Genomic DNA, 9,413 nt, shown 5'->3' with positions numbered 1-9,413 from the left:
AAAAACCTCGGCCAGAGAAAAGTGGATGAAAAAAAATTCTGGGCACTAGCTATTAAAAGCTGAACTTAAGATCAGAAAAGAATCAGAAGATTGAGTCTTTTTCTCCCATTAGGTCGCCAACTGTTAAGATTAAAATTTAGGGAAACTGAGGCAGGTAGAAATTAGTTTCTCTCTGCAAGGAGTATTATATTTTTATGAGGTTTATTAAAGATTAAGGATTAAAGAAAATACAGGATAAGAAGACACATAACTAGACCAGAGAGGCCTAGACAAGATAATCTCACATCATGGAAGAGATGCCTCTGCTCCAAAATGGAAGTCCAAAAAGAGAGTGAGCCTATTCACAACCAGGTTTAAATACCTTCTCAATCTCGGCCCACGTGAGAATTCAGTGAGATTACAGGGCATTCTGGGGATTGAAGTCCTAGATTCGTGTCTATTTTTTACACATGTTATTCATTTTTGTAAGTGAATAATCTTATAAGACCAAAACCCAAAATCATGTACCCAAATAAACAAGTGATAAATCATATGTTTTCATCTTTACTTATACTCCAGCATTTCTTTCTTTAGAGGTGGATAGTATTCTTTTTCATAAGTCCCTCAGAATTGTCCTGGATCATTGTATTGCTGTTAGAACAGCCCAAGAGTTGTTTTAATTTGCATTTCTCTAATCAAGAGGGATTTGGAGCATTTTTTCATATGATTAGTGATAGCTTTGATTTCTTCATCTGAAAGTGACCTATTCATATTCTTTTATCATTTTTCAAATGAGGAATGACTTGGATTCTTATAAATATGACTTAATTCTTTACATACTAGAGAAATGAGATTTTTATCAGAGAAATTTGTTATAAAGATTTTTTCCCCAGTTTGTTGTTTTCCTTCTAATCTTGGTTGCATTGATTTTGTTCGTACAAAACCTTTTTAACATAATAAAATTTGTTTGTTCTACATCTTGTATTGTTTTCTGCCTCTTCTTTGGTCATAAATTCTTCCCTACTCCATAGATCTGACAGGTAAACTATTCTGTGTTCCCCTAATTTACTTATAATATCACTCTTTATGTTTAAATTATATGCCCATTTTGACTTGGTCTTGGTGTAGGATGTGAGATACTGATCTAAACCTAATTTTTGCCATGCTGTTTTCCAATTTTCCCAGCATTTTTTTGTCAAATACTAAGTCCTTATCCCTGGGATCTTTGGGTTTATTAAATATTGCATTGCTGAGGTTCTTTACCCCATATCTATTCCATTGATCTACCCTTCTATTTCTTAGCCAGTACCAGATTGTTTTGATGATTGCTGCTTTATAGTACAGTTTAAAATCTGGCACTGCAAGGCCACCATCCTTTCCATTTTTTAGTTCCCTTAATATTCTTGACCTTTTGTTCTTCCAGATGAATTTTATTTTTTCTAGTTCTATAAAAGCTTTTTGGTAGTTTGATTGGTATGGCACTGAATAAATTAATTTAGGTAGAATTATAATTTATTTTATTAGTTCAACCTACCCATGAGCAATTAATGTTTTTCCAATTTTTAGATTGAATTTTATTTGTGTAAAAAGTGTTTCATAATTGTTTTCATATAATTCCTGTGTTTGTCTTGGCAAATAAATTCCCAGGTACTTTATATTGTGTACAGTGATTTTAAATGGAGTTTCTTTTTCTAACTCTTGCTGTTGACATTTGTTGGAAATATATAGAAATGCTGATGATTTATGTGGGTTTATTTTGTATCCTGCAACTTTGCTAAAGTTATTATTTCAATTAGGTTTTTTTTTGTGTGTTAATTTTCTAGGACTCTGGTAAGTATATCATCATATCCACAGAGAGTGATTGTTTAGTTTCCTTACTTTAATTCCTTTAATTTCTTTTTCTTTTTCTCTAATTGCTAAAGCTAGCATTTCTAACACACTATTAAATGATAGGGGTGAAAATGGGCATTGTGTGGAGTGAAATTCTGGGTGGGCTTGTACCTCCAAAATCACTCTAATGAGCAGACAGGAGACTTAATGCTGGCAGAGTTCATGTGATTTATTCAGACGTGGGGGTGGGGGGGGCATAGAGTGAAGAAATACTGTCTGGGCCTAGATAGCATCCTTGGAAGGTGGGGGGAGGTGTGGGCCAGTATTCTCACAAAAGGGGGGCTAAGGGTGAGATAATACTGACCAGACATTCCTCACAAGGGGTGGGGGTGGGTCAGAGAGAGAGAGAGAGAGAGAGAGAGAGAGAGAGAGAGAGAGAGAGAGAGAGAGAGAGAAGTGACTCCACAGTTTGAGTTCCCAGAAACAGTGGGCACTGATGGCTAGGTTTACTCAGATTTTATAGGGATCCAACACAATGCTATCTCTACTTTCCCATCCTCTATAACCTCCTTTTTCTATCTTCCTTCCTGTCCTTAGGTTTGCATTTTTTTAGTTGTCAGGATTTTAGGCCTGTCCAAGACTATCAGATTCAGGAAACACTTTTTGAAACAACTTCGGCCATAGCATTGCAACATTTCTTGGGACATGTAGTCAAGATTATAACTTGTAAGTTTTGAGATTTCTCTCATAGGAATTAGGTCACCCCTAAACTTCTTCCCATGGGAATAGAAGAAAGGAGGGGGAAGTCTCTTAGCCACATTTGAAAAAGAGTATATTAAAACCTATATTAATATATGTATATAAAAGTGCTTGGGGAGGGGGTTTATTCTACTCTTCACAAGGAGAGATTGATATCTCCTAGTGGAGGGCATCTAATTTCACTATTTTTCTATAGTAGATTGCCAATCTATGCTTACTAATACAAATCAATGTATATTGGGGAATAATGCATAAATCTCATCCCATACAGGCATCCTTGCTTCACTCCTGATCTTATTGGAAAGGCTTCTAACATTCCCATTGCAGATGATACTTACTGATGGTTTTAAATAAATACTACTTATTATTTTGAGGAAAGGCTCTTTTTATTACTATGCTTTCTAATGTTTTCAATAGGAATGGATATTTTTCCTGCATCTATTGGGATAATCATGTGATTTCTGTTAGTTTGATTATAGTTATGCTGATAGTTTTCCAAATAGTAAACCTGCCTTGTATTCTAGGTAAAAATCCCTCCTGGTTATAGTGAATAATACTTGTGATATATTGCTATAGTCTCTTTGCTAATATTTTATTTAAAATTTCTGCATCAATGTTCATTAGGGAAATTGGTCTGTAATTTTCTTTCTCTGATTTTAGTCTTCCTGGCTTAGATATCAGCACCATATTTGTGTCATAAAAAGAATTTGGTAGGACTCCTCCTTTGCTTATTTTGCCAAATAGTTTGTATTGTATTGGGGTTAATTGTTCTTTAAATGTTTGATAGAATTCACTTGTGAATCCATCTGGCTCTGGGGCTTGTTCAATTTCTTTTTCTGAGATGGGATTATTTAAGTATTCTATTTCTTCTTTTGTTATCTAGGCAATTTATATTTTTGTAAATATTCATCCATTTCACTTAGATTGTTAGATTTATTGTCATGTAATTGGGCAAAATAACTCCTAAGAGCTCCCCCAAATATCTTTAATTTCCTTTGACTTATAGGTAAAATTACAGTTTTGATACTGGTAATTTGATTCCTTCCTTTCATTCATTCTTTCTTTAATTAAATTAACCAATACTTTTATCTATTTTATTTGTGAGGTTTTTTCATAGACCCAGCTTCTAGTCTTATTTTGTAACAGTTAAAATTTAGGAATATGGGGAGACCGAGGCAGGTAGAAATTAGTTTCTCTCTGCAAGGAGTATTATACTTTTTAGAGGTTTATTAAGGATTAAGGATTAAAGAATATACAAGTAAGAAACATGTGCTTAGGCCTGAGGCCTAGACAAAATAACCTCACATCATGAAAGAGACGCCTCTGCTCCAAAACGGAAGTCCAAAACAGAGCTCAAAAGCCTCTGCCATCATCCCTTTTCGATCTCGGCCCAACTGAGAATTCCCGTGAGATTACAAAGCATTTTGGGGAAGTGGATGGAGCAAGGGCTTGTGGGGATTGAAGTCCAGAGTTTGAGTCTATTTTTACATCCCCCCCATTTGATCGTTATTGGGGAGACAAGTTTCCCCAAAAAGGATCATGAAAACATAATCAACTTAAACATTACAGTAATTTGAGGATAAGAGAAAAAAAAACAAAACCAATAATTGCTGAACGCATTGACAAAAAGCCAGTTAGGGGGCAGTCCCCTTTGGCATGAAAGCATACATACAAATAAATGTTCAATCAACCACACCCAAAGTTCAATTTTGTGCAACTTGTGGTCTAGAGGCATCTTCATTATGTCTTCTCCAACAGTTCAGTTTCTGGGTTCAGAGAGGTAGCATCTTCTTTACCTAAAATTCTTCTCAAAAGGAATTTAAACTTTGCAATTTAAATAATGATATTTTTACATTTCCCCCCGTTAAGAGGGTGATTGACAAATACAGAATCACTTAGTGATGCATGGCTGAGGTATGAGGTATATGAATCAATTGGCAAGAGAAATTAAAAAGATATCAGAAAAATCAAAAAGAAAAGAAAAAAAATTTCTGAATGAAAATATAGACTATCAAAGTCTTATGTGTAAAAATTCCAAGTAAAAAGGAAAATAAATCTAGGCTTTTTGTCAATGCGTTCAGCAATTATTGGTTTTATTGTTTTTTTCCTTATCCTCAAATTATTGTAATCTTTAAATTGATTATGTTTTTATGATCCTTTGGGGAAGGACTTCTTCCCAGAGGATCAAATGGAGGAATGTAAAAAATAGACTTGAATACAGGACTACAATCCCCACAAGCCCTTGCTCCACTTCCCCAAAATGCTTTGTAATCTCATGGGAATTCTGAGGTGGGCCGAGATGGAGGATGGATTTAAGCTGGTGGCAAAGGTTTTTGGGTTGCTCTCTTTTTGGACTTCCGTTTTGGAGCAGACGCATCTCTTCCATGATGTGAGGTTATCTTGCCTAGGCCTCTGGCCTAGGCATGTGTTTTTTCTTATTCTGTATTTTCTTTAATCTTTAACCTTTAATAAACCTCTAAAAATATAATACTCCTTGCAGAGAGAAACTAATTTCTACCTGCCTCAGTCTCCCCATATTCCTAAATTTTAATCTTTACAGTTTAGTAGTTCAATAGCTTTTTTACTTTCAATTTTATTCATTTCTCCTTTGATTTTTAGGATTTCCAAGTTAGTTTTAATTAGAGATTTTTAATTTGTTCTTCTTGTTTCCTTTAGTTGCATGTTTTTCTCCCTTTTACTGATAGAAGCATTCAAGGATATAAATTTTCCCCCGAGTACTGCTTTGGCTGTATCCCATTAGTTTTGATATGTTGTCTCCTCATTGTCATTCTCTTCAATGAAATGAGTGATTGTTTCTATAATTTGTTCTTTGACCAATTAGTTTTGGAGAATTATATTTAGTTTCCAATTAATTTTTAATTTGCCTTTCGATGAACCCTTATTGATTATGACTTTTATTGCATTATGATCTGGAAAAAGTTGCATTTATTATTTCTTCTTTTTTGCATTTGGTTGTGAAATTTTTATGTCCCAATACATGGTCAATCTTTGTATTTGTACCATGTGCTACTGAAAAGAATATATATTCCTTTTTATACCTATTAAATTTTCTCCAGGTATCTATTAACTTTTCTAAAACTTCATTCACTTCCTTTACTTCTTTCTTATTTATTTTTTGGTTAGATTCATCTTGTTCTGATAGGAGAAAGTTGAGATCCCTCACTTTAATAGTTTTACCATCAATTTTCTCCTTAAGCTCCTTTAGTTTCTCCTTTAAAAATCTGGATGCAATACCATTTGGTGCATATATATTAACTATTGATATTACTTCATTGTCTGAACCTTTTATCAAAATATAATGACCTTCCTTTTCTCTTTTAATCAGATTTATTTTTGCTTTACCTTTGTCTGAGATCGTGATTGCTACTCCTGCTTTTCTGGTCTCAATTGAAGTCCAATAGATTCTACTCCAATCTCTTACCATTACTCTGTGTGTGTCTACCTACTTCCAATGTGTTTCTTGTAAACAACATGTGTTGGATTCTGGTTTTTAATACACTCTGCTATCTGTTTTCTTTTGGAGGGGTGAGTTCATCCTATTTATATTCACAATTATGATTACCATCTGTGTATTCCCCTCCATCTTGATTTCCTCTTTTAATCCTGGCCTTTCTCCTTTCACTCTTTCCCTCCACACAAGTGTTTTGCTTTTAATTACTCCCCTTATTCCCTCTCCCTTATATTATTCCCTTTTCCACAACAACCCTTCTTATTCCCCTCTTACTTCCCTAACTTCTCCCTCCCTTATATTAACCTCCCCCAAACCCTTTTTTCCCCCCTTCTACTTCTCAATAGGGTAATAAGATAGGATTCTATACCTCAGTGAATCTGACTGTTCTTCCCTCCCTGAGCCAATTCCAGTGAGAGTAAGGTTTAGGTATTTCTCATCACCATCCTCATCCTCTCCTCCATTGTAATAACCCCCCACCCACTGCACCTCTTTATGTGATATAATTTACCTAATTTTATTTCTCTTCCCATTCCTTAATGCAATCTTCTTTTTACCCTTAGATTTTCATTTTAAATATCATCCTAAACAGTTTACTACCATTCCTCTATGTATACTTCTGATTACTATGATAATTATAACAATTTTTAAGAGTTATCTTTCCATATAGGGATATCAACAATTTGACCTTATTGAGACCCTTAAATTTTTTTTTCTGTCTTATTTACCTTTTTATACTTCTCTTGAACTTTGTATTTGGACATCAGATTTTCTCTTTGTTTTGTCTTTTCTTCAGGAATGCTTGGAAATCTTCTATTTTATTAAATAAGCATCCTTTCTCCAGAAAGGATATTGTCAGTTGTGGTGGATAGGTGATTCTTGGTTGTAAACCCAATTCCCTTGGTTCCAGAATATCGCATTCCAAGCCTTCTGGTCCTTCAGTGTGCTAGCTGTCAGATCTTGTGTAATCCTGACTGGGGCTCCATGATATTTGAATTTTTTCTTTCTGGCTGTTTGTTTTATTTTCTCCTTGACCTGGGAGCTCTTGAACTTGTTAATAACATTCCTGGGAGTTATCATTTAGGGATTTATTGTAGGAGATGATGTGTGTATTCTTTCAATTTCAACTTTACCCTCTTATTAGGGCAATTTTCTGTGATAATTTCTTATAATATGATGTTTAGGCTTATTATTTTGACCATGCCTTTTAGGTAGTCCAGTAATACTTAAATTGTTTCTCCTGGATCTACTTTCTAGATCAGTTGTTTTTTCAATGAGATATTTCATATTTTCTTCTATTTTTTTCATTCTATTGATTTTGTTTTATTGTTTCTTCTGTAAGATTTTAAATTTAGGTTTTATGCTAAATATGAAATTTCTAAAGTAATATTGTGGTCACCGATTTATAAATATTATAGTGTAAATAAAAATGACTTTTAGCAGCTTTATTTACAAAGAGGTAGAAAGAGTGGAAGTGGAAAAATGTAGATAAGAGACAGATTCTAATAAGCCTACTAGCCCTTATCCTGAGAAGTCAAGCTCAGCCCCGGCAGGGCTTCCCCAAGACTGTCTTCACGTGGATTTCCTGGTATTTCTCAGCCAGAAGTCCCGGTGGTGTCTTCAGCCAGGGTTCTACCAATGCAGCATCCTCAAAAGCCAAGGCAGGAATCTCAGTCACTCACCAAGCAAGCCAATGCAGGGTCGAGGGTAAAGGTCTCCTCCTAGCCAAGGCAGGGATCTCAGGAACCAATCTCACCAAACGCCAGGAAGGGAATGAATGCTAGACCATGTTGGTCTCTTTTTATACCCCTTTTTTCCATGTCGTTTCCTGTCACTCCTCCTTCTTCACAGAAACCAATGGCAGTCTTTCAATTTACCTAGCACTGCCCAAGGGGGTGGGTAGTGGCCTTTGGAGTTGTCACTTACTTTAGTAAGTGACTTGTGAATTTTCATAATGGTAAGTAGGGGTACTTTAAGTTGTTGATTTGATTAGCTAAAAATAGACAAGGGGGGAGTTAATCTTATCTTCACACTTAATTTCTTATGAAGTCATTCATTTCTATTTGTCCAATTCTGATTTTTAAAGAATGAATTTCTTATAGCACAATAGTATTCCATCACAATCATGTGCCACAATTTAATGGTGATGGAATACTAGTAAATACTAGTAAATATGATAGTGATGGATACTATTGTGCTATAAGGAATAATGAACTGCTTGATTTCTATAAAAACTGGGAAGACCTCCATAAACTAATGCAGAGTGAAATGAGTAGAACCAGAAGAACACTGTACATAGTAACTGAAACATTATGGGATGATCAAATGTAATAGATTTTACTATGAATCTAGGACAATCCCAAGGGACTTCTGAGAAAAAATAACATCCAAATCTAGAGAAAGAAGAAAAACATGATTTAGCACTTATTTTATGGGCTTGGGGTTTGGGGTTTTAAAAGACTACTCTATTACAAAAATGAATAATATGGAAACATAGGTATCGAGTGATAATACATGTATCACCCAGTGAAATTGCTTGTCAGCTTGTAAGTGGGGAAGGGAGAGGGGAGGGAGAGAACATAAATCATATAACCTTGGGAAAATACTTTAAATAAAATTTTAAAATAATTTTTTTTAAATATATTTTATTTGATCATTTCCAAGCATTATTCGTTAAAGACATAGATCATTTTCTTTTCCTCCCCCCCACCCCCCATAGCCGACGCGTAAGTCCACTGGGCATTAGATGTTTTCTTGATTTGAACCCATTGCTTTGTTGATAGTATTTGCATTAGAGTGTTCATTTAAAGTCTATCCTCTGTCATGTCCCCTCAACCTCTGTATTCAGGCAGTTGCTTTTTCTCGGTGTTTCCACTCCCATAGTTTATCCTTTGCTTATGAATGGTGCTTTTTTTCTCCTGGATCCCTGAAAGTTGTTCAGGGACATTACACCGCCCCTAATGGAGAAGTCCATTACGTTCGATTATACCACAGTGTATTAGTCTCTGTGTACAATGTTCTCCTGGTTCTGCTCCTCTCGCTCTGCATCACTTCCTGGAGGTTGTTCCAGTCTCCATGGAACTTCTCCACTTTATTATTCCTTTGAGCACAATAGTATTCCATCACCAACATATACCACAGTTTGTTCAGCCATTCCCCAATTGATGGGCATCCCCTCGTTTTCCAGTTTTGGGCCACCACAAAGAGCGCAGCTATGAATATTTTTGTACAAGTCTTTGTGTCCATTATCTCTTTGGGGTACAGACCCAGCAGTGCTATGGCTGGGTCAAAGGGTAGATATTCTTTTGTCGCCCTTTGGGCATAGTTCCAAATTGCCCTCCAGAATGGTTGGATCAGTTCACAACTCCACCAGCAA

The sequence above is a fragment of the Monodelphis domestica genome, chromosome 3, assembly GCF_027887165.1.
Source record: "Monodelphis domestica isolate mMonDom1 chromosome 3, mMonDom1.pri, whole genome shotgun sequence".
In the NCBI taxonomy this organism is placed as follows: Eukaryota; Metazoa; Chordata; class Mammalia; order Didelphimorphia; family Didelphidae; genus Monodelphis; species Monodelphis domestica.
Note: the sequence above shows the minus strand (reverse complement) of the source record.